Below are 26256 nucleotides of genomic sequence, written 5' to 3'. Positions count from 1 at the left end.
TAGGGAGTTGGACTCAACACTGCAGTGGAGATGGAGCTATTTCATGTGTAGAACAGTAGGCTTTGTGTTCAATCATTATTTTAATCTTCCACAATGTGCCCAAATGTACCATCTGTCTTTTCCTTTTTCTGTGTACTGGCATCATTATCGTCTGACTCATTCCTGCATCGTCAACACTCAGGTGGCCCGGCACTCGAATGACACCCCCACTGGGTAAAAGTACAACCCATCCAACAGGGAGGAAATGGCAGCACGCATCATTTCCAACCTCACACAAAATGGATCTCCCTTTGCAGGCACACAGGATAGCACAAGATAGTCACTTGATAGCAATGCGTTGCAAATCAGAGTGCTCCAAAGCACGAAACGTGCCACTATCCAATTATAACCCAGCCACAAAACCCCTGAGACAGAAACGCTAGCCTAGCTCCACACACTGGCAACGAGGAGGTTTCAGATATGTGCACAAGATTGCCAGATGTAGGCCAGGGGAGCACAGCAAGCTGGATCGGGAGACCCAAGGTAAGGCCTTATGCATGCGATATAACCACTCTGTGACATTGTCATTACCATTACCGTCAGCTCAGTGACGGCGATGACACATTGAAGTGAAGCTGATGACGTCCTATAATCGGAGGTGACAACGAATAATCGCTGCCCTTGGTCTGTATGAATACAAAATCTGGCTTTAGAAAGGAGATAATCATCACTGTTCAAATAGCACCACATGGTGCTTTGATGTAGGCACTCTTAACAACCATATGGTTAGCTGCCGTCACGTTTGCTAATTCTTCTGGAGTGAATGAGAGGTCTGACTCAAAACCTGGCGTTTCGCATCTGCGGGTGGGAGAAAGGAATCAGTCGAGGTTCCTGTGGTGCTGTGCTCTCTCCCAGTGCTGTGTTTGTGCGTGTGTCTGTGGGAGGTGGCTTTTAGACGCTTCACTGAGCTCTCACATCAATCCGCTGTGCTGCTCGCCCTCCCCTCCTTTTCTCTGGCCACAGTCTCTGACATAGAAAGCAGCTTTGCACAAGGGCCTTTCACTTCCTGTAGAGTCACGAGCTTTCAGTTTCAAATCAGGCCGGAATACAAGCTAAATAATGTATGGCGTCTCAAAGGCACAGTTCATACCGTTTCCTGTTTGAAATAACGTGTTGGGTGACACTAGCAGATAGCTGTATAATTTATAGAGCAGACACAGGATTTTACTCCTCATGTTAGAGCTTTGTATCCACTATACAGTATATCTTTATTCTGTGTCTGGATTCTGAAATTGCAATGTGGAAAACCATTCATGTGCATGCATATAATGTTGTGGTTTTGGCACTAAAGGATCTGTCTGAGATCTTTCATAATCCTTCTATGTGTCATATTCTTCAGATTACTTTAGAAATATGCTATTTTAAGGAATGTACATTTAAGTAGTATTCTCCCACTTATAACATAAGTTGAATATATTACATTTAAAATATTAATGGTCATCTACACATTATAATCTCCTCATGATAAAAATAGAGGTACTGATATACAGTGGCTTGCGAAAGTATTCACCCACCTTGGCATTTTTCCTATTTTGTTGCCTTACAACCTGGAATTAAAATTGATTTTTGGGGGGTTTGTATCATTTGATTTACAACATGTCAACCAATTTGAAGATGCAAAATAATTTTTTTTGTGAAACAAACAAGAAATAAGACAAAAAAACTTGAGTGTGCATAACTACCCCCCCAAAGTCAATACTTTGTAGAGCCACCTTTTGCAGCAATTACAGCTGCAAGTCTCTTGGGGTATGTCTCTATAAGCTTGTCACATCTAGCCACTGGGATTTTTGCCCATTCTTCAAGGCAAATCTGCTCCAGCTCCTTCAAGTTGGATGGGTTCCACTGGTGTACAGCAATCTTTAAGTCATACCACAGATTCTAAAATTGGATTGAGATCTGGGCTTTGACTAGGCCATTCCAAGACATTTAACTGTTTCCCCTTACACCACTCGAGTGTTGCTTTAGCAGTATGCTTAGGGTCATTGTCCTGCTGGAAGGTGAACCTCTGTCCCAGTCTCAAATATCTGGAAGACTGAAACAGGTTTCCCTCAAGAATTTCCCTATATTTAGCGTCATCCATTATTCCTTCAATTCTGACCAGTTTCCCAGTCCCTGCCGATGAAAAACATCCCCACAGCACGATGCTGCCACCACCATGCTTCACTGTGGGGATGGTGTTCTCGGGGTGATGAGAGGTGTTGGGTTTGCGCCAGACATAGCGTTTTCCTTAATGGCCAAAAAGCTCAATTTTAGTCTCATCTGACCAGAGTACCTTCTTCCATATGTTTGGGGAGTCTCCCACATGCCTTTTGGCAAACACCAAACGTGTTTTCTTATTTATTTTGTTAAGCAATGGCTTTTTTCTGGCCACTCTTCCGTAAAGCCCAGCTCTGTGGAGTGTACGCTTAAAGTGGTCCTATGGACAGACACTCCAATCTCCGCTGTGGAGCTTTGCAGCTCCTTCAGGGTTATCTTTGGCCTCTTTGTTGCCTCTCTGATTAATGCCCTCCTTGCCTGGTCCGTGAGTTTTGGTGGGCGGCCCTGTCTTGGCAGGTTTGTTGTGATGCCATATTCTTTCAATGTTAAAAGTTTCTGATAATTTTTTATAACCCAACTCTGATCTGTACTTCTCCACAACTTTGTCCCTGACCTGTTAGGAGAGCTCCTTGGTCTTCATGGTGCCGCTCGATTGGTGGTGCCCCTTGCTTAGTGGTGTTGCAGACTCTGGGGCCTTTCAGAACAGGTGTATATATAGATCATGTGACACTTAGATTGCATACAGGTGGACTTTATTTAACTAATTATGTGACTTCTGAAGGTAATTGGTTGCACCAGATCTTATTTAGGGGCTTCATAGCAAAGGGGTTGAATACATATGCATGCACCACTTTTCCGTTATTTATTTTTTCGAATTTTCTGAAACAAGTTATTTTTTTAATTTCACTATTTTGTGTATGTCCATTACATGAAATCCAAATAAAAATCCATTTAAATTACAGGTTGTAATGCAACAAAATAGGAAAAACGCCAAGGGAGATGAATACTTTTGCAAGGCATATATAATTTATTTCAGGGTGTGCTGCAGCACCCTCAGGACCCCTACTTTGTATTTTTTTTGGTCATTTAGCAGACACTCTAATCCAGAGCGATTTACATGAGCAATGAGGGTTAAGTGCCTTGCTCAAGGGCACATCGACAGATTTTTCACCTAGTCGGCTCGGGGATTAGAACCAGCGACCTTTCGGTTACTGGCACAACTCTCTTAACCACTAAGCTACCTCCTGCAGTTATGATTGGGCCCAATGACACAGGCAAAAGAGCCCAGCAACGTAAACGTTAGCAGTGTCATTCTGCTACTGTTGTTTGTTTTCTTTGCTGGTGCAGTGTTTCCACTTGCTTCTTTTATACATGCTGACTTCTAAATTATCTCTGAGAATTAGGGAAGTATCAGCCATATCAATTTGACTCACAATATGAATGTTTTATCAGCTTCACTGGGTTATTGACTAACCATATTTCAACCTTTGCAAGGCACTGTATTAGAGGTTTGTATTAGATATAAATATATAACTTAGTGTATTGGTTATTATACCAAAATAGTATTGCAAGTAAGTAATTGGAGGAAAGGAGAAGTGATGAAGTGTGGGAACATGGCTGAGGTGGTAACATGGCTGAGGTGGTAACATGGCTGGGGTGGTAACATGGCTGGGGTGGGAACATGGCTGAGGTGGGAACATGGCTGGGGTGGTAACATGGCTGGGTTGGGAACATGGCTGGGTTGGGAACATGGCTGGGGTGGTAACATGGCTGGGTTGGGAACATGGCTGGGTTGGGAACATGGCTGGGGTGGGAACATGGCTGGGGTGGGAACATGGCTGAGGTGGGAACATGGCTGAGGTGGGAACATGGCTGAGGTGGTAACATGGCTGAGGTGGTAACATGGCTGAGGTGGGAACATGGCTGAGGTGGTAACATGGCTGAGGTGGGAACATGGCTGAGGTGGTAACATGGCTGAGGTGGTAACATGGCTGAGGTGGTAACATGGCTGAGGTGGGAACATGGCTGAGGTGGTAACATGGCTAGGGTGGTAACATGGCTGGGGTGGGAACATGGCTGGGGTGGTAACATGGCTGGGTTGGGAACATGGCTGAGGTGGGAACATGGCTGAGGTGGGAACATGGCTGAGGTGGGAACATGGCTGAGGTGGTAACATGGCTGAGGTGGGAACATGGCTGAGGTGGTAACATGGCTGAGGTGGGAACATGGCTGAGGTGGTAACATGGCTGAGGTGGTAACATGGCTGAGGTGGGAACATGGCTGAGGTGGTAACATGGCTAGGGTGGTAACATGGCTGGGGTGGGAACATGGCTGGGGTGGTAACATGGCTGGGGTGGTAACATGGCTGGGGTGGGAACATGGCTGAGGTGGGAACATGGCTGAGGTGGTAACATGGCTGAGGTGGTAACATGGCTGAGGTGGTAACATGGCTGAGGTGGGAACATGGCTGAGGTGGTAACATGGCTGAGGTGGTAACATGGCTGAGGTGGTAACATGGCTGGGGTGGTAACATGGCTGAGGTGGGAACATGGCTGAGGTGGTAACATGGCTGAGGTGGTAACATGGCTGAGGTGGTAACATGGCTGAGGTGGTAACATGGCTGAGGTGGTAACATGGCTGGGGTGGTAACATGGCTGGGGTGGTAACATGGCTGAGGTGGTAACATTGCTGAGGTGGTAACATGGCTGGGGTGGGAACATGCCAACAGTATAACAGGTGCAGGAGGATTCAAGCAGGGACAGAGTCAATAGTGAAAGAGAGTCTACATGGCATAAATTGAGCTACATGGCATAAATTGCACTACAGAAACAATGTGGATGTTATAGGGATAAACCTAAAAACTAAGGTACTTTTTACTACTACTACCACTAATACTATTACTAGGCCTACTACTAGCTTTGGGTGGCAACAGTTAGCAACTAAGATGCTTGCTAGCTCTGTGTTCTAAAATAGACTTGCTTGGCAACATTCAACATCTTTCTCTGCTTGACATTAGAAAGTGTTGCATTGTGGATATTTGCAAAGAAGCTAGGAAGAGCTGATGTTTTCAAAGACCAAACTCAAATCTGTTTTCAAATAAGTTATAATAGTAATTATAAGACTCTCAAGTGGAATATTAGGACAATGCATTGTTAGTTTTACGAAGAACGGAACATGCACTTGAACATTTTCAGTTTTTTGTTGTTGTTAAAGGTCCAATGCAGTCGTTTTTATCTGAATATCAAATCATTTCTGGGTAACAATTAAGTACCTTACTGTGATTGTTTTAAATAAAAATGGTCAAAAATAAACAACAATAGCTTCTTTACTAGCACTATCTGGGAGTGGTCTGTGGAAAGGGGAAAACTGAAAATTAGTTGTTATTGGCAGAGAGGTTCGGAACTCTCTTTCTTATTGGTCTATTAACAAATGTACCCCCTGGTGATGTCACCAGGCAGGCCAAAACATCAGGCAGGGCTTTTACATATACTATATGTGACTTGTGCTGGGGGGTGTTACCACTACACTAAAGCTCTGAACCAGTGTTTTGTTTTATGACATGACATGGTGTCCATTGTACAAATGACAGCAAAAAATATATAGCCATTATATACACGTTATTCAAATAGCATGCTAAGAGGACCTGTTGGGGAATGCGCAGTCATAAAACACCGTACACAAAATATGGCTTGACGTCTTCGTGCTCTACCAAACAGTATTTTTGCACAGCGAAATTTGAGTCATGGAGAAAGATATACAGTATGTTATTATGTTGGGTTACGGCGAGACCACAATGGTTAACTGTCAACAAGGTGCAATAGTGCCATAGTCCCAAACACACTGTGACAATGATGTTTCAATCTATGTCAACCATTGCTCACCCTTTATACAACAGGTGCTGAAATGTTGAACCAACCACGTTATTAATGTGCACACACAGGTAACATAGTACAGTATGTAAATGACAGTAAGGTAGTGTTAAGTTAAATGAAAATGTTCAATACTACATAATATAATTACTTTACTAGCCACATCAGGTACATAACAATACCTATATTACTAAGTAAATAATTGATAATTACATAATTGCTATCACTATGGCTACATAATAATCTCCAAATACTGCAACAACCTGTAATGGAATATCTGATCTCTATTTAATATGTAAGATAATAGGAGAAATCCCCAAAACATAGGAACACTAGCCATATACAGCACTGTAATACAGACTTCTTCAAGTAGTACACATCAAAATAGCAACACTGCAAGATTAATGACGTCCTCCATCCACTCCTGCAGAACACAGGTTATGTTGCAAACACTATCACAGCTTATTGTGAAATAGACACAAATTACTTATCAGAAATTTGTCCAGTACACGATTTTCTTCAGAACATATTTGTGTACATTACAAAATTGTCTTACAAATTCCAATTTGTTGTGGCTAATGTTAGCTAGGTTAGCTAGGCTGCTAACGTTAGCTAGGCTAGCTAGGCTGCTGCTAACGTTAGCTAGGCTAGGGGTTAAAGTTAGGGTTAGGGGTTAGGGTTAGGGCTATGGGTTATGGGTTAAGGTTAGGGTTAGGGAACATGCTACCTAAGTAGTTAAATTGTTAAGGTTATGGTTAGCTAACATGCTGGCTAATTTGTTAAAATGTAGTATTGGTAAGTAGTTGCAAAGTTGCTCATTAGCTAAAAAGCTAAAGTTGTCCATGATGTGATTTGAACTGTGTTCAAACTGTGTACGTGACCAATAAACGTATTTGACTTGATTTGAACATGCAACGTTTGGGTTGCTAGACCTTCATGACCCTATCATTTTTGTCTTAAGTAACCTACAGTCTTTATCTGTGATTGAAATGCATTGTATACAAAATTGTGTACTGGACACACAAAAAATTGACTTTTTCATGTGCCTGTCACGAATTTTGAATAAGTAATTTGTGTCTATTTCACCATAAGCTGTAATAGTGTGGTGTTGGTTGTGCAGAAATAGCTGGAGTGGTGCATTGATTGAGAGCTCATAAAGTAGGAGCCGATCAGCAGTACTACCGGCAGAGAGGTAACGAGGCCAAGTCCAGAATCAAAGGCAGTGGTATTTGAACCGTTTATCTCTCAGTCACCAATGATCCAGGGCTGTTAGAAGACTTATAGCCCAGGGATCATCAACTAGATTCAGCCGCGGGCCTTTTTTATTTATTGAGCGGATGGACGGAGGGCCGGAACACAATAACAAATAATTTGTAGACTGCAAATTGATCACATCTCTCTTTTATGCATGGATATATATAAAATAACTTGGGAGCTGATTTCCGCAGGTTGGGGTACCCTGACCTAGACCATCTAGGCATAACTGACTGCTGGTGCGCTATGGGAGAGCTGCCAGAGAGCCAGACGACCTTGTTGATGTCATCAATATTGTGTTATTACCGTAATGGGTTTGGAGCGAGCAACGAGATTTCTCCACCTTTCACGGTTGCCGAAGGAAAAGAGCTTGGATCGTTTTAGTGTAATGAGTTAGTAGATTGGGTTCAGTGATCAATGCAGTTACCATCAAGTCTGGTTGACTGAGGATTTATTCAGTAAAATCCACTTATAGTCATGAGTTGTGGTAGTTGTGGTAATTGTGGTAGTTGTAGTAGCTACGGTAGTTGTGGTAGTTGTGGTAGCTGTGGTAGCTGTGGTAGTTGTAGTAGCTACGGTAGTTGTGGTAGTTGTGGTAGCTGTGGTAGTTGTAGTAGCTACGGTAGTTGTGGTAGTTGTGGTAGCTGTGGTAGCTGTGGTAGCTGCGGTAGTTGTGGTAGCTGTGGTAGTTGTGGTAGTTGTGGTAGTTGTGGTAGCTGCGGTAGTTGTAGTAGTTGTGGTAGTTGTGGTAGTTGTGGTAGTTGTGGTAGCTGCGGTAGTTGTGGTAGTTGTGGTAGTTGTGGTAGTTGTGGTAGCTGCAGTAGTTGTAGTAGCTGTGGTAGCTGTGGTAGTTGTAGTAGTTGTAGTAGCTGCGGTAGTTGTGGTAGTTGTGGTAGCTGTGGTAGCTGTGGTAGTTGTGGTAGCTGTGGTAGTTGTGGTAGTTGTGGTAGCTGTGGTAGTTGTGGTAGTTGTGGTAGCTGCGGTAGTTGTAGTAGCTATGGTAGTTGTGGTAGTTGTGGTAGCTGTGGTAGTTGTGGTAGCTGTGGTAGTTGTGGTAGTTGTGGTAGTTGTGGTAGCTGTGGTAGCTGCGGTAGTTGTGGTAGTTGTGGTAGCTGTGGTAGTTGTGGTAGTTGTGGTAGTTGTGGTAGTTGTGGTAGCTGCGGTAGTTGTAGTAGCTGTGGTAGTTGTGGTAGCTGTGGTAGTTGTGGTAGTTGTGGTAGCTGTGGTAGTTGTGGTAGTTGTGGTAGTTGTGGTAGCTGTGGTAGCTGTGGTAGTTGTGGTAGTTGTGGTAGCTGCGGTAGTTGTAGTAGCTACGGTAGTTGTGGTAGTTGTGGTAGTTGTGGTAGCTGCAGTAGTTGTAGTAGCTGTGGTAGCTGTGGTAGTTGTGGTAGTTGTAGTAGCTGCGGTAGTTGTGGTAGTTGTGGTAGTTGTGGTAGTTGTAGTAGCTGCGGTAGCTGTGGTAGTTGTGGTAGTTGCGGTAGTTGTAGTAGCTACGGTAGTTGTGGTAGTTGTGGTAGCTGTGGTAGTTGTGGTAGCTATGGTAGTTGTGGTAGTTGTGGTAGCTACGGTAGTTGTAGTTGCGGTAGTTGTGGTAGCTGTGGTAACTATGGTAGTTGTGGTAGTTGTGGTAGTTGTGGTAGCTACGGTAGTTGTGGTAGTTGTGGTAGCTGTGGTAGTTGCGGTAGTTGTGGTAGTTGCGGTAGTTGTAGTAGCTGTGGTAGTTGTGGTAGCTGTGGTAGTTGCGGTAGTTGTGGTAGCTGCGGTAGTTGTAGTAGCTGTGGTAGTTGTGGTAGCTGTGGTAGCTGTGGTAGCTGTGGTAGCTACGGTAGTTGTGGTAGTTGTGGTAGCTGTGGTAGTTGCGGTAGTTGTGGTAGTTGCGGTAGCTGTGGTAGTTGTGGTAGCTGCGGTAGTTGTAGTAGCTACAGTAGTTGTGGTAGTTGTGGTAGCTGTGGTAGTTGCGGTAGTTGTGGTAGTTGTGGTAGTTGTGGTAGCTGTGGTAGTTGCGGTAGTTGTGGTAGTTGTGGTAGTTGTGGTAGTTGTAGTAGCTGCAGTAGCTACGGTAGTTGTGGTAGTTGTGGTAGTTGTGGTAGTTGTGGTAGCTGTGGTAGTTGTGGTAGTTATGGTAGCGGTGGTAGTTGTGGTAGTTGTGGTAGCTATGGTAGTTGTGGTAGCTGTGGTAGTTGTGTTAGTTGTGGTAGCTTTGGTAGTTGTGGTAGCTGCGGTAGTTGTGGTAGTTGTGGTAGCTGTGTTAGTTGTGGTAGCTACAGTAGCTGTGGTAGTTGTGGTAGCTACGGTAGTTGTGGTAGCTTTGGTAGTTGTGTTAGTTGTGGTAGCTGCGGTAGTTGTGGTAGTTGTGGTAGCTGTGGTAGTTGTGGTAGCTGCGGTAGTTGTGGTAGTTGTGGTAGCTGTGGATGTTGCGGTAGCTGCGGTAGTTGTGGTAGCTGCGGTAGTTGTGGTAGCTACGGTATTGTGGTAGCTGCGGTAGCTGTGGTAGTTGCGGTAGTTGTGGTAGTTGTGGTAGCTGCGGTAGTTGTGGTAGCTACAGTACCTTTATTTGTTATACATTGGCTGCATTTTGGAAATCGCAGACAAAAGTAATACAAGGAAACACAATACAGCCTGATATAACATTTTGAAATAGCTGTGCTTCCGAAGCGAATCGATGTTGTTTTGGGTGTATAGAATCATTTATCTCCTAAAATACTCAATTTGGAAAATAAATCTCCTACCAACTGGCGTAGCGCTAGCCAAATGCTGTTACAGTAAACAAGACTAATGAAGGTAATGCTGAGAAAACAATGGAGAAAATATGCAAGTCATTGAAATAAAGGTCCTCTTTCCTCCTCACCCACCAACCGTTGGTAAGGAACCAGATAGTCCCATGTTGCTCAGTTGGTAGAGCATGGCGCTTGCAACGCCAGGGTTGTGGGTTTGATTCCCACAGGGGACAAGTATGAAAATGTATGCGCTAACTGTAAGTTGCTCTGTATAAGAGCGTCTGCCAAATGACTAAAATGTAAATGATGGAGAGGTGAAAGAGGAGGCAGATTAAATCAGTCTAACCGATACAAATAACAAGCCAGGAAGTGCTTCAACACCTCCTGAGGTTACAACAAGAAACAGCCTCTGCTTTGTCGTTAGAAAGTGGATGTACGTACCAGGCTACACTAAGGAAAAGCCCCTTTACGAACAAGACACAGAGATGGGGGGAAAACATTCACATTATACTACACTAAGGAAAAGCCCATTTACAAACAGGACACAGAGATGGTGGGGGGGACATTCACATTATGCTAGGCTACACTAAGGAATAGCCCCTTTACAAACAGGACACAGAGATGGAGGGAGAAAACATTCACATTATGCTAGGCTACACTAAGGAAAAGCCCATTTACAAACAGGACACAGAGATGGGGGGAAAACATTCACATTATGCTAGGCTACACTAAGGAAAAGCCCATTTACAAACAGGACACAGAGATGGAGGGGGAAAACATTCATATTATGCTCTTTGTCTGTCCTGCTCCTCCCCGACTTCTCCTCCCCCTCTCACACTCTTCTTTGTGTTTCTCCACTCTCGTCTTGCGGCCCTCTGGCCCCCTCTCTCTGTCTCTCTCTCTCTCCCTCTCTCTCTCTCTCTCTCTCTCTCTCTCTCTCTCTCTCTCTCTCTCTCTCTCTCTCTCTCTCTCTCTCTCTCTCTCTCTCTCTCTCTCTCTCTCTCTCTCTCTCTCTCTCTCTCTCTCTCTCCCTCTCCCTCTCCCTCTCCCTCTCCCTCTCTCTCTCTCTCTCTCTCTCTCTCTCTCTCTCTCTCTCTCTCTCTCTCTCTCTCTCTCTCTCTCTCTCTCTCTCTCTCTCTCTCTCTCTCCAAGTTCACCGGGCCTCTCCAGCGTATTTCACTCATCTTTTGTAAAATATTATCCAGAGAGCTCAGGGATCCCTTTCATGCTATTGTCACACCATCTCCGAAGTCCCATCAAGCTGTCAATGGCGCTCGCTGAATTTATGAACACGCCGCCTTCAGTGGCTCCACCATCCGCCTGCAACACCCAACTCACCACATAATTAAATCAGAGGTAATGACCGGTGCCAAGCGGGGAGGGAGCAGACCTGAGAGTACAACTACTCCAGTGCCATTTTCAGTTTCCAGTCGTCTGGACGGTTTCTCTCCCTTCTCCTAGCTCCGCCGGCTCGCTTTAAAAAACAAGTGGGCATAAATTGAGAATGAGCTCGAATCTCCACCAGACCAAGGATAATTATGTTTCAATTATACATTCCCCTGTTGTATATTTGAAGAGAGTGGCCGAAGGATGCTGTAACGATCCCGGCTGTCTGAGTCGGGTCCTGTCTGGTGACTAGTGTTCCTGTTCGTAATCTCCAGTTTCCCGAGGGTTCGGGAACGCTCCGGGGAGCGCTCTTGTTTTCCGCACCTGCATCCCATCAGCAATCTGCACACCTGGTCCTGATCATCACCCTTCTTAGGCTCTGGCCGAACATCCAGTTCCTGCCGGATCGTTAGCTATGAACAGTATGTTTGTCAGCGTATCAGCCTCTGAGCCATTAGTGTTAGTTTTGTTGTTTTGCACTTTGTGACTTGCTGTGTACTGACCTCCGTTTTTGTTCTGTCTACAGTCTCTCACCCGGAACCTTCACCCAACCTCTGCCTGATGGTCGGCGGCTGCCGAGCCAGTACCGGACCAACCACTGCACCCTCAACAACCCATCCACGCCACCCGCTCTGTTCCCTGGATTATTCAGCCTCACTCGGAATCTATTAAATAAACACTCACCTTTCTCTCAACGTACCTTGTCCTGGTCTGCTTCTGGGTTCTGGCATAGTAAACCGTGACAGAACGATCCGGCCAGTAATGAACCCAGCGGACCTGGACTCTGTTCGCCATGCTATTACCCAGCAGGAGAAGATGTTGGGCCATCATAGCACGGTACTACAGGAGATCGCGTTGTCAGTTCGGAACCTTTCTACCGGTCTGACGGAGGTCCAGAACCAACGTAAGTGTCCGGTGGAGGATCCACTACCGGTTTCACCCATCTCGCCTGCCGCTTCTGAAGCTGTGTCCATCCGTGAGCCCAAGGTTCCGACGCCGGATAAATATGAGGGGGAGCTGGGAAGATGCCGTTCCTTCCTTATGCAGTGTGGATTAGTGTTCGATCTACAGCCCTACTCTTATGCCACAGACAAGGCTAGGATAGCCTTTGTGATTGAGTTGCTGCGTGGTCGAGCGCTGGAGTGGGCGTCAGCCGTTTGGGAACGACAGGATCCCTGCATGGCTTCATACCAGGGGTTCACGGCCGAGATGAGGAAGCTCTTCGACCATTCCGTCCGAGGGAGGGACGCAGCTAGGCGCCTGTTTTCGCTTCGCCAAGGAACTCGCAGCGTGGCCGACTTCGTGATCGAGTTCAAGACGTTGGCTGTGGAGAGTGGGTGGAACGAGGAGTCTCTGCAAGCGGCCTTTTACCAGGGTCTGTCGGAGCAGCTCAAGGATGAGTTGATCTCCTATCCGGAGCCTAGTGACCTGGACAGCTTGGTAGTCTTGTCTATTCGGGTGGATAATCGAGTTCGAGAGCGAAGGAGGGAGAAGCAATGGGGTCCGTCCAATCGATCAGCTTCTCAGTTCCCAGTCGGGTCGGGTGGTGGACCAGAACACGTCGATCATTCTCCACCACAATGGATTAGTGGAGAGGTTCTCTCCCGATTCTGAACCCATGCAAGTGGGGGCGACACGGGTTAACCAAGGAGGAGCGTCAACATAGACGTAAGACCAACTGCTGCCTCTACTGTGGTAGCTCGGGACATTACATCTCCACTTGTTCCCGGCGGTCGTCAAACTGCCCGGCTCGCTAAAGTTGGGAGGACTTTTAGCGAGCCAGTTTCAACCTCTCAGTACCTCTGTCAGACCCCATTTCCCGGCTACCCTTGTGAACAGGAATCAGAGCTTAGCGCTTAACGCTTTTATCGATTCAGGTGCCGATGGAAGCTTTCTTGATGCCGAGTTGGTGGAACAGCTGGGGCTTTCCAAGGAGCAATTGCCGGAAGCCATTGAAGCGACCACTCTGAACGGCAGTAGTCTGGCACGTATCACGATGAGGACTGAACCGGTTAAGATGCGGTTGTCGGGGAATCATTCTGAGATGATTTCATTCTTCATTCTGCCGTCTTCCCATGTTCCTCTGGTCCTTGGATACCCCTGGCTGAAGGAACACAATCCCACGTTCGATTGGGTGAAGGGCAAGGTAACGAGTTGGAGCCTTGATTGTCATGCTAACTGTCTCAAGACTGCCTGCCCCCATTCGGTTCCCAGTCAGGTGATTGAGGCTAAACCCCCAGATTTGTCCCTGGTTCCCGAGACATATCACGATTTGGGGGAAGTTTTCAGTAAGCAGAAGGCTCTGTCACTCCCTCCCCACCGACCATATGATTGTGCCATCAACCTGGTCCCTGGAGCTGTCTACCCCAAGGGAAGGTTATACAGTATCTCCCGACCTGAACGTGAGGCGTTGGAGACCTACATCAAGGAGTCCCTAGCTGCTGGTCTCGTTCGTCCCTCGTCATCACCCCTGGGGGCAGGATTCTTCTTTGTGGGTAAGAAGGATGGCTCTCTTCGACCGTGTATTGATTATCGGGGGTTGAATGACATCACGGTCAAGAACAAGTATCCCCTGCCCTTGATGAGTTCTGCCTTCGACTCCTTACAGGGTGCTACGGTGTTCACCAAGCTAGACCTACGCAATGCGTATCACCTGGTCCGGATCAGAGAAGGGGACGAGTGGTTGACGGGTTTCAATACACCGATGGGTCACTCGAGTATCAGGTGATGCCGTTTGGACTGACCAATGCTCCAGCGGTATTCCAGAGTATGGTGAACGGCGTCCTGAGAGATATGATCGGTCTCTTTGTGTTTGTTTACCTGGATGACATTCTGATCTTCTCGAAGGAACCTTCCGACCACGTCCAGCATGTCCGGCAGGTTCTGCAGCGATTGTTGGAGAATCGCCTGTTCGTGAAGGCCGAGAAGTGCGAGTTTCACGCCCACACGACATCCTTTCTCGGGTACATCATCTCCAGGGGAGAGATTAGGATGGACCAGGAGAAGGTTAGAGCGGTTCTGGAATGGGCCCAGCCCGGTACGAGATTGCAACTCCAGAGATTTTTGGGGTTTGCGAATTTCTACCGCAGATTCATCCGGGATTACAGCCATGTGGCCGCTCCGTTAACTGCCTTGACTTCCAGTATCAGGACCTTCAAGTGGAATCCGGAGGCGGATCGAGCGTTTCTGGATTTGAAGAGGCGATTCACCAACGCACCGATTCTCTCTCAACCGGACACGGCCCGTCAGTTCGTCGTTGAAGTGGACGCGTCTGATGTGGGAGTTGGCGCCATCCTGTCGCAGCGATGCTCCACGGACAGTAAACTCCATCCCTGCGCCTACTACTCTCGTCGCCTTTCGCCTGCGGAGAGGAATTACGATGTGGGTAACCGGGAGCTTCTCGCGGTGAAACTTGCCTTGGAGGAGTGGCGCCACTGGTTGGAGGGGGCGGAGCAACCGTTTATTGTCTGGACTGACCACAAGAATCTTGCTTACGTGCAATCGGCTAAACGTCTCAACTCCCGTCCAGGCCAGGTGGGCGTTGTTTTTCGGACGATTCAAGTTTGCCCTGACGTTCCGACCTGGATCTAAGAACGGCAAGGCGGACGCCTTGTCCCGGATGTTCTCCAAGACGGAGGAGAGTGGGTCCAAGACCGAGACAATCCTCCCCCGGAACTGCGTCGTGGGAGCAGTTATGTGGAAGATTGAGGAGGAGGTGCTGGCGGCCCTTCGGACTCAGCCCGGTCCCGGTAACGGTCCACCCGGTCGGTTGTTTGTGCCTGAGTCGGTTCGTTCTGCTGTCCTCAAATGGTCCCACGCCAGCAAGATGGCTTGTCACCCTGGCGTGGCTCGGACTATGGCGTTTCTTCGCAGACGTTTTTGGTGGCCTGCCATGGCCGAGGATACTCGGGGTTTTGTTGCTGCCTGTCCAGTGTGTGCGCAGAATAAGAGTACCAATCGGCCCAGCTCTGGACTACTTCACCCCCTTCCTATTCCCCGGCGACCATGGTCGCATCTGGCCCTGGACTTCGTCACTGGGTTGCCCGCTTCTGAGGGGAACACGGTCGTTCTGACTATCGTGGACAGATTCAGCAAGTTCGCCCACTTTGTGCCAATTGCCAAGCTTCCCTCTGCCTCGGAGACGTCCGAGATCCTGGTTAGGGAGGTTTTCAGGGTCCACGGTTTGCCCAGTGATATCGTTTCCGACCGTGGCCCTCAGTTTACCTCTGCTGTCTGGAAGTCCTTCTGTTTGGCCATTGGAGCTACAGTCAGTCTCACATCTGGTTTTCACCCCCAATCCAATGGTCAGGCGGAGAGAGCCAACCAGAAGATGGAATCCACGCTACGCTGTCTGGTCTCTTCCAACCCCACCTCCTGGGTCTCTCAGTTGCCTTGGGTTGAGTATGCCCACAATACTCTTCCTACATCTGCCACTGGGATGTCTCCCTTCCAGTGCCTGTATGGCTACCAACCTCCCCTGTTTCCTTCTCAGGAGAAGGAGCTCTCAGTGCCTTCGGTTCAGGCCCATATTCGTCGTTGCCACCGGACCTGGCATCGGGCCAGAAAGGCACTCCTTGGAGTTTCGGACTGGTATCAGCTCCAGGCGAATCGTCGCCGGATCCCCGCTCCCACCTATACCATCGGAGATAGGGTTTGGTTGGCCACACGGGATCTTCCGTTACGGACTGAGTCTAGGAAGTTGTTACCGAAGTTCATTGGTCCGTTTGTGGTGGAGAAGGTGATCAATCCAGTGGCAGTTCGACTCAAACTACCGAGGACGCTCAGAGTCCATCCCACCTTTCATGTCTCCTGCCTCAAGCCTGTCTTCCTCAGTCCTCTGTTGCCTCCTCCGCCTCCTCCTCCTCCTCCTCGGATGATCGGAGGTGGTCCTGCCTACACGGTGCGGCGCATCATGGATTCCAGACGGCGGGGCCGGGGTTTCCAGTATCTCGTGGACTGGGAGGGTATGGCCCTGAGGAGAGGAGTTGGATTCCGCGGCGACAGGTCCTAGATGCGGACCTCATCAGTGACTTCTACCGCCTCCATCCTGGCGCTCCGGGGAGTCCGCCCGGTGGCGTTCGTCGGAGGGGGTACTGTAACGATCCCGGCTGTCTGAGTCGGGTCCTGTCTGGTGACTAGTGTTCCTGTTCGTAATCTCCAGTTTCCCGAGGGTTCGGGAACGCTCCGGGAGCGCTCTTGTTTTCCGCACCTGCATCCCATCAGCAATCTGCACACCTGGTCCTGATCATCACCCTTCTTAGGCTCTGGCCGAACATCCAGTTCCTGCCGGATCGTTAGCTATGAACAGTATGTTTGTCAGCGTATCAGCCTCTGAGCCATTAGTGTTAGTTTTGTTGTTTTGCACTTTGTGACTTGCTGTGTACTGACCTCCGTTTTTGTTCTGTCTACAGTCTCTCACCCGGAACCTTCACCCAACCTCTGCCTGATGGTCGGCGGCTGCCGAGCCAGTACCGGACCAACCACTGCACCCTCAACAACCCATCCACGCCACCCGCTCTGTTCCCTGGATTATTCAGCCTCACTCGGAATCTATTAAATAAACACTCACCTTTCTCTCAACGTACCTTGTCCTGGTCTGCTTCTGGGTTCTGGCATAGTAAACCGTGACAGATGCCCTCCTCACCATACCGATGTAACCTGTGTTAAGGCAATGAGTATTAGGCTACGGACACGTACGAAAACGCATCTGAATTTCATACTTGTACATTTTTGTCCGTCAAATGTTCAACTCACTTAAAACAAAATTGAACGATTTGCATACAGGCATACAACGGCAGACATATTATTACGTTTTTTTGACTGACAATCATCTCCATTGTCCATCATTCGTCAACAGTTGACTCCCATTTAAAAACCATTGTCTCAATCAGTAAATTTCGGACACAAAATCTCTGTGTGGTCATTGCTTTATGTGAAACATTTTAGGTTTCAAACAAATGTTTTGAAGTCTGTGTGTAGCATGTGCAGTACCCTATGAACTGAGATTCAATAAGACGGGACGCTCCCAACAGCACTCTGCACTCATCCCTCCTCAGCAACCATCAGTACCACTCAACCAAAACACCATAAAACCATCAGTACCACTCAACCAAAACACCATAAAACCATCAGTCCTCCTACTAAACCAGCAAGCCTCACAGTCTCTCACTGGGCAAGTCTAAAATAGCTTCAACTAGCTGCCTTCCGCTACATCCATTAGACTTGTTTTATAGGATCAACATTGACAGATCTTTATAACCTCTTCAGTTCTTCAGTCCTCCACCTTCTAGTTGTCTCTTCCTCCCTGGAACATAATAGAACAATGACTGTCATTGATTGGCCAGATGGTCCACACTCCTTTTCCCAGAAGTTTCCCAAGGTAAAAGATGTCACCCTAAGGATCGGACCCTTTTTTAAAAATTTTGCCTAAAATGACATACCCAAATCAAACTGCCTGTAGCTCAGGACCTGAAGCAAGGATATGCATATTCTTGATACCATTTGAAAGGAAACACTTTGAAGTTTGTGTAAATGTGAAATTAATGTAGGAGAATATAACACATTAGATCTGGTAAAAGATAATACCAAAAAACAAAAACATGCATATTAATATTATGTTTTCATCATCTTTGAAATGCAAGAGAAAGGCCACAATATAATATTGCAGTTTAGGCGCAATTTAGAGTTTGGCCAGATTTCTTATTTATTTTTATTTTTATTTCACCTATATTTAACCAGGTAAGCCAGTTGAGAACAAGTTCTCATTTACAACTGTGACTTGGCCAAGATAAAGCAAAGCAGTGCGATAAAAACAACAACACAGGGTTACATATAGGGTAAAACAAAACATAAAGTCAAAAATACAACAGAAAATATATATACAGTGTGTGCAAATGTAGCAAGTTATGGAGGTAAGGCAATAAATAGGCCATAGTAAAAAATAATTACAATTAGTATTAACACTGGAATGATAGATGTGCAAGAGATGATGTGCAAATAGAGATACTGGGGTGCAAATGAGCAAAATAAATAACAATATGGGGATGAGGTAGTTGGGTGGGCTAATTTCAGATGGGCTGTGTACAGGTGCAGTGATCGGTAAGCTGCTCTGACAACTGATGCTTAAAGTTAGTGAGGGAGATAAGAGTCTCCAGCTTCAGAGATTTTTGTAGTTCGTTCCAGTCATTGGCAGCAGAGAACTGGAAGGAATGGCGGCCAAAGGAGGTGTTGGCTTTGGGGATGACCAGTGAGATATACCTGCTGGAGCACATACTACAGGTGGGTGTTGCTATGGTGACCAATGAGCTAAGATAAGGCAGGGATTTGCCTAGCAGTGATTTATAGATGGCCTGGAGCCAGTGGGTTTGGCACAAATATGTAGTGAGGACCAGCCAACAAGAGCGTACAGGTCACAGTGGTGGGTAGTCTATGGGGCTTTGGTGACAATACGGATGGCACTGTGATAGACAACATCCAATTTGCTGAGTAGAGTGTTGGAGGCTATTTTGTAAATGACATCGCCGAAGTCAAGGATCGGTAGGATAGTCCGTTTTACGAGGGCATGTTTGGCAGCATGAGTGAAGGAGGCTTTGTTGCGAAATAGGAAGCCGATTCTAGGTTTAATTTTGGATTGGAGATGCTTAATGTGGGTCTGGAAGGAGAGTTTACAGTCTAACCAGACACCTAGGTATTTGTAGTTGTCCACATACTCTAGGTCAGACCCGTCGAGATTAGAGATTCTAGTCGGGTGGGCGGGTGCCAGCAGCGTTCGATTGAAGAGCATGCATTTAGTTTTACTTGTGTTTAAGAGCATTTGGAGGCTACGGAAGGAGTGTTGTATGGCGTTGAAGCTCATTTGGAGGTTTGTTAACACAGTGTCCAATGAAGGGCCAGATGCAGTGGCGGCTCCTGAAAAAATTCTCAGGAGGGGCAATTTTTCTGATGATTTAGGTGACCTACACACATTTAAAAAAAGATATGTCCAGCAACAACATGAAGACAGGGGCAGCATATAAGTCAATACCAGAAGCATTTATTGACTGATCTCAAAAGTGTTGGCTTACCAGGGTTGGTGGAGCCCTCAGTTTCATCTTTGCCTCGCAAAGCTAACTCAAACACTCCGCAAAACTTCACACACTGGATTAGCCGGCTGAGGATGTGGCGGTTCTTGCTAATGTCGTAGTAAATATATTTGTTATAGTGAATATGGAATATGATATGTTGAGTAAAATGTTGTGCTAAGATCTATTTAGGTCAGGAGCTGGTTATAAGTTATGTTCCTATCCAATAACAATGGACAAAAGGGTCCTATCTTGTCAGCCTTGTCAGCAGGTGGCCAAGGACAACACCCACGCCATAGGCCTCTCAGTTCTTCCAACTCACGAGTTCTTGCTCTGAGGACACACACACACACAAACACACACACACACACACACATCATCACTGTTAAACACACACACACACACACACATCATCACTGTTAAACACACACACACACACACACACACACAAAAATCCCCTCTCTTAGGCTGAACATTTGAAGACAGAGAACCCGACTCAGAGCCAATGCAACAGTGACAGTAGCCTGGAGGGGACCTCGCCCAACTCATCAGGACCAATCAGAAGATCAGAACTACTAGATTGAACCTACTTCATTTATTGCATAAAATGTCTGCACACAATGTTTCGGGGCTCTCTTCAGAAATAATAATAATAATAATAATATGCCATTTAGCAGACGCTTTTATCCAAAGCGACTTACAGTCATGCGTGCATACATTTTTGTGTATGGGTGGTCCCGGGGATCGAACCCACTACCTTGGCGTTACAAGCACCATGCTCTACCAGCTGAGCTACAGAAAGTGGATACTCATGGATGCGCATTGCAATTGTAAAATGTCAACACAATTGGAGACACCACGTCATTTTTGGAGACATGTTATTGACAGTAAACTATTGTAGATGCGACTGCTAACTAAATAAAACATTTTAGCTGGCTAGCTAATCATCTTAGCTAAATGTGGGGCAAACAATTCAGTTATTTACCGTTAATTTGAGGGATTGGGGTGAAAGAAATCGAGTTACATAGTGATACTTTACGATATACTGTATTGACAATATCGCAATATTTTAGCGCTAGTTGGCTGTACCTGCACCAAAACACCATTATTGTTCCTTCATAGCTTGTTCTCAATCTTTTCACATTGGGAGCCAATTTGTTTTCAGCACTTTTATTTCCATGACTGATCAAAACTCGTTCTCATGGCTTTCTGATCCCTCTGCAACAGACATATGGTGCGCAATAAAATCACAGTATCGAATCGCAATACGTATAGAATCATGAGACTCGCAATGCTGATGCATATATCTTATCGTGAGGTTCCTGGCAATTCCCAGCCCAAGTTCATTTGCCACAACAAATCTCTTCGCTAGCAAACGCAATGTGTCTCCAGCAATGTTTACTTTTTTGACGTTCTATGGCATCTCCACTTTCCAAGCATATATGACCACATGTAATATTTTGGTAAGTGATGCAAATAGTGAACTATGTAGGGCCAGGATGTAAAATATATGTAGCTGCAGCAATTTCTCTTATCTGATATGGTAAGTAATGGGGCTTGATTTATAGCTCCCTAAGAGTTTGACGAACGGGTCCGTGAACGCGATTGCAGATATCTTTACCTCTGAATAAACTGCCTTATATTATACAATTATCCACCTTGTCCAAAAGTCTCTACTTTTTCTCCGTTCTCCAGTAAACTTGTTTTATCAACAATAGTAAGGTTCAATGACACAGAAAGCAGTTCAATGTCGGGGTACAGTCGCTCTCTTACCAGGATCGCGGTCCGCTCTGACCAGGGTGAAGGTGGCCGGCTCCACCTCTCTGCCAGCAGCGTTTTCATTATTTAGTCCGTTCGTAGCGGGTATGTACACGATCAACAAGATCAGTCCAAAACCGAAGATCAGTCCAAAGCAGAATGTTTGCAGAATGTTTGTAAACTAAGTCTACAAATTAAAAACATAAAATAACGCCACACTGCAGGTCGCAACATAGACGCTGATAGCCGCCATTGTCTTAGTTACGTTCAACGTTACGTCACGTATGACGAAAGCGCGTAAGTGCATGCACACAGACACCCATAGAGAATGTATTGAAAGCTTTGAAATGTGAAAAAAATAGATTTTACATGACAGGCTATGAGAGACTTCTGGGCGATTTTCAACCTGACTGAAATCGCCCAAAAAACGGGCGGGGCCATTTGAAGCACGACTTTAGCCTGATTTGACATTTAGTGGCTGGCAGATCAGACGTGAACACTGATAACTGCTGTTGCCGTGATATAATTTTTTATAAATTTATAAAAAAAAATTATAATTTTTTTTATTTTTTTTATTTTTTATAATTGATTAGAAAAAAAATCCCTTCCTTTTCCCGTTTGGCAGTGCGTCGCCCATATCGCCCTATTGAACAAGCCGTCCCTGGCCAGATGTATACAAAATGGTGTCGTCTGTGTAGAGGTGGATCTGAGAATCACCAGCAGCAAGAGCGACATCATTGATATACACAGAGAAAAGAGTCGGCCCAAGAATTGAACCCTGTGGCACCCCCATAGAGACTGCCATAGGTCCAGACAACAGGCCCTCCGATTTGACACATTGAACTCTATCTGAGAAGTAGTTGGTGAACCAGGCGAGGCAGTCATTTGAGAAACCAAGGCTATTTAGTCTGCCAATGAGAATGCGGTGGTTGACAGAGTCGAAAGCCTTGGCCAGGTCGATGAAGACGGCTGCACAGTACTGTCTATTATCGATCGCGGTTATAATATCGTTTAGGACCTTGAGCGTGGCTGAGGTGCACCCATGACCAGCTCGGAAACCGGATTGCCCTTGACCAGCACAAAAACATATTTTCAGGGAAGTCAGGAACCAATATACACAATCAGTTAGGAAACAAAGGCTAGCTTTTTCAAACAGAAATTTGCATCCTGTAGCACTAACTCCAAAAAGTTTTGGGACACTGTAAAGTCCATGGAAAATAAGAGCACCTCCTCCCAACTGCACACTGCACTGAGGCTAGGAAACACTGTCACCACCGATAAATCTACAATAATCGAGAATTTCAATAAGCATTTTGCTATGGCTGGCCATGCTTTCCACCTGGCTACCACTACCCCGGGCACCAGCTCTGCACCCTCCGCTGCAACTTGCCTATGCCCCCCCCGCTTCTCCTTCACACAAATTCAGACAGCTGATGTTCTGAAAGAGCTGAAAAATCTGGACCCCTAAAAATCAGCTGGGCTAGACAATCTGGACCCTTTCTTTCTAAAATTAGCCGCCGAAATTGTCGCAACCCCTATTTCTAGCCTGTTCAACCTCTCTTTCATAACGTCTGAGATCCCCAGAGATTGGAAAGCTGCCGCGGTCATCCCCCTCTTCAAAGGGGATGACACTCTAGATCCAAACTGTTACAGACCTATATCCATCCTGCCCTGCCTTTCAAAAGTATTTGAAAGCCAAGTTAACAAACAGATCACCGACCATTTCGAATCTCACCGTACCTTCTCTGCTATGCAATCCGGTTTCCGAGCTGGTCATGGGTACACCTCAGCCACGCTCAAGGTCCTAAACGATATTATAACCGCGATCAATAAAAGACAGTACAGCGCAGCCGTCTTCATCAACCTGGCCAAGGCTATCGACTCTGTCAACCATCGAATTCTTATTGGCAGACTAAATAGCCTTGGTTTCTCTAATGACTGCCTCACCTGGTTCACCAACTACTTCTCAGATAGAGTTCAATGTGTCAAATCGGAGGGCCTTGTTGTCTGGACCTCTGGCCGTCTCTATGGGGGTGCCACAGGGTTCAATTCTCGGGCCGACTCTATTCTCTGTGTATATCAATGATGTTGCTCTTGCTGCTGGTGAAGCTCGGATCCACCTCTATGCGGACGACACCATTTTGTATAGATCTGGCCCTTCATTGGACAATGTGTTAACAAACCTCCAAACGAGCTTCAACGCCATACAACACTCCTTCCGTAGCCTCCAACTGCTCTTAAACACAAGTAAAACTAAATGCATGCTCTTCAACCGAACGCTGCTTGCACCCGCCCACCCGACTAGAATCACTACTCTCGGCGGGTCTGACCTAGAGTATGTGGACAACTACAAATACCTAGGTGTCTGGTTAGACTGTAAACTCTCCTTCCAGACCCACATTAAGCATCTCCAATCAAAAGTTAGATCTAGAATCGGCTTCCTATTTCGCAACAAAGCCTCCTTCACTCATGCTGCCAAACATGCCCTCGTAAAACGGACTATCCTACCGATCCTTGACTTCGGCGATGTCATTTACAAAATAGCCTCCAACACTCTACTCAGCAAATTGGATGTAGTCTATCACAGTGCCATCCGTATTGTCACCAAAGCCCCATAGACTACCCACCACTGTGACCTGTACACTCTTGTTGGCTGGTCCTCACTACATATTCGTGCCAAACCCACTGGCTCCAGGCCATCTATAAATCACTGCTAGGCAAATCCCTGTCTTACCTTAGCTCACTGGTCACCATAGCAACATCCACCCGTAGTCTGCGCTCCAGCAGGTATAACTCATTGGTCATCCCCAAAGCCAACACCTCCTTTGGCCGCCATTCCTTCCAGTTCTCTGCTGCCAATGACTGGAACGAACTGCAAAAATCTCTGAAGCTGGAGACTCTTATCTCCCTCACTAACTTTAAGCGTCAGTTGTCAGAGCAGCTTACCGATCACTGCACCTGTACACAGCCATTCTGAAATTAGCCCACCCAACTACCTCATCCCCATATTGTTATTTATTTAGCTAATTTGCACCCCAGTATCTCTATTTGCACATCATCTTTTGCACATCTATCATTCCAGTGTTAATACGAAATTGTAACTATTTTGCACTATGGCCTATTTATTACCTTACCTCCATAACTTACTACATTCGCACTCACTGTATATATCTTTTCCGTTTGTATTTTTGACTTTATGTTTTGTTTACCCCATATGTAACTCTGTGTTGTTGTTTTTATCGCACTGCTTTGCTTTATCTTGGCCAGGTCGCAGTTGTAAATGAGAACTTGTTCTAAACTGGCTTACCTGGTTAAATAAAGGTTAAATATAATAAAATAAATAAAAATTGCATAGCGGAGAAGGTACGGTGTGATTCGAAATGGTCGGTGATCTGTTTGTTAACTTTGCTTTCAAAAACTTTTGAAAGGCTGTATGGATATAGGTCTGTAACAGTTTGGATCTAGAGAGTCACCCCCTTTGAAGAGGGGGATGACCGCGGCAGCTTTCCAATCTCTGGGGATCTCAAACGTTACGAAAGAGAGGTTGAACAGAGAAAGGGTCCAGATTGTCTAGGCCAGATGATTTGTAGGGGTCCAGATTTAGCGGCTATTTCAGAACATCAGCTGTCTGAATTTGTGTGAAGGAGAAGCGGTGGGGGGGCATGGGCAAGTTGCAGTAGAGGGTGCAGAGTTGGTGGCCGGGGTAGTGGTAGCCAGGTGGAAAGCATGGCCAGCCGTAGCAAAATGCTTGTTTAAATTCTCGATTATTGTAGATTTATCGGTGGTGATAATGTTTCCTAGCCTCAGTGCAGTGGGCAGCTGGGAGGAGGTGCTCTTATTCTCCGTGGTCTTTACAGTGTCCCAAAACCTTTTGGAGTTAGTGCTACAGGATGCAAATTTCTGTTTGAAAAAGCTAGCCTTTGCTTTCCTAACTGCTTGTGTATATTGGTTCCTAACTTCCCTGAAAAGTTGCATATCGCGGGGCTATTTGATGCTAATGCAGTATGCCACAGGATGCTTTTGTGCTGGTCAAGGGCAGTCAAGTCTGAGGAGAACCAGGGGCTATATCTGTTCTTAGTTCTGAATTTTTTGAATGGGGCATGCTTATTTAAGATTGAGAGGAAAGCACTTTTAAAGAACAACCAGGCATCCTCTAATGACGGAATGAGATCGATATCCATCCAGGATACCTGGGCCAGGTCAATTAGGAAGGCCTGCTCGCTAAAGTGTTTTAGGGAGCGTTTGACAGTGATGAGGGGTGGTCGTTTGACCGCGGACCCGTTACGGATGCAGGCAATAAGGCAGTGATCGCTGAGATCCTGGTTGAAGACAGCGGAGGTGTATTTAGAGGGTAAGTTAGTCAGGATGATATCTATAAGGGTGCCCATGTTTACGGATTTAGGGTTGTACCTGGTAGGTTCCTTGATAATTTGTGTGAGATTGAGGGCATCTAGTTTGAATTGTAGGATGGCCGGGGTGTTAAGCATATCCCAGTTTAGGTCACCAAGCACTACGAACTCTGAGGATAGATGGGGGGCAATCAATTCACATATGGTGTCCAGGGCACAGCTGGGGGCTGAGGGGGGTCTGTAGCAAGCGGCAACAGTGAGAGACTTATTTCTGGAAAGGTGGATTTTTAGAAGTAGGAGCTCAAACTGTTTGTGCACAGACCTGGATAGAGCTCTGCAGGCTATCTCTACAGTAGATTGCAACTCCACTCCCTTTGGCAGTTCTATCTAGATGGAAAATGTTGTAGTTGGGGATGGACATTTCTGAATTTTTGGTGGCCTTCCTAAGCCAGGATTCAGACACTGTTAGAACATCAGGGTTGGCGGAGTGTGCTAACGCAGTGAATAACTCAAACTTAGGGAGGAGGCTTCTGATGTTAACATGTAAAAAACCAATGCCTTTAGGGTTACAGAAGTCAACAAATGATAGCGCCTGGGGAGTAGGAGTGATACTGGGGGCTACAGGGCCTGGGTTAACCTCTACATCACCAGAGGAACAGAGGAGGAATAGAATAAGGATACGGCTAAAGGCTTTAAGAACTGGTCTTCTAGTGCGTTGGGTACAGAGAATAAAGGAGGCAGATTTCCGGGCGTTGTAGAATAGATTCAGGGCATTATGTACAGACAA

At 46.3% G+C, this 26256-nt stretch overlaps 1 protein-coding gene across 3 annotated transcripts in view; it reads left to right on the top strand.

Annotated features, from left to right (window-relative positions):
- The first annotated feature begins 406 nt into the window (after positions 1 to 406).
- syk (spleen tyrosine kinase) overlaps positions 407 to 26256 on the top strand; it is a 118567-nt gene continuing 92717 nt past the window's right edge. For 2 of the 3 annotated variants that reach the window (XM_041897357.2, XM_041897358.2), the window contains exon 1: positions 408 to 522. The gene's annotated coding sequence lies outside the window, so the exon portion shown is untranslated. Of the gene's footprint in view, positions 523 to 26256 lie in introns of all 3 variants that reach the window. The other variant, XM_041897360.2, reaches the window with a different exon arrangement.

Source organism: Coregonus clupeaformis, chromosome 15 (assembly GCF_020615455.1).
Source record: "Coregonus clupeaformis isolate EN_2021a chromosome 15, ASM2061545v1, whole genome shotgun sequence".
Lineage (NCBI taxonomy): Eukaryota > Metazoa > Chordata > Actinopteri > Salmoniformes > Salmonidae > Coregonus > Coregonus clupeaformis.
Note: the sequence above shows the minus strand (reverse complement) of the source record. Positions and strands in the feature narration are given on the sequence as shown.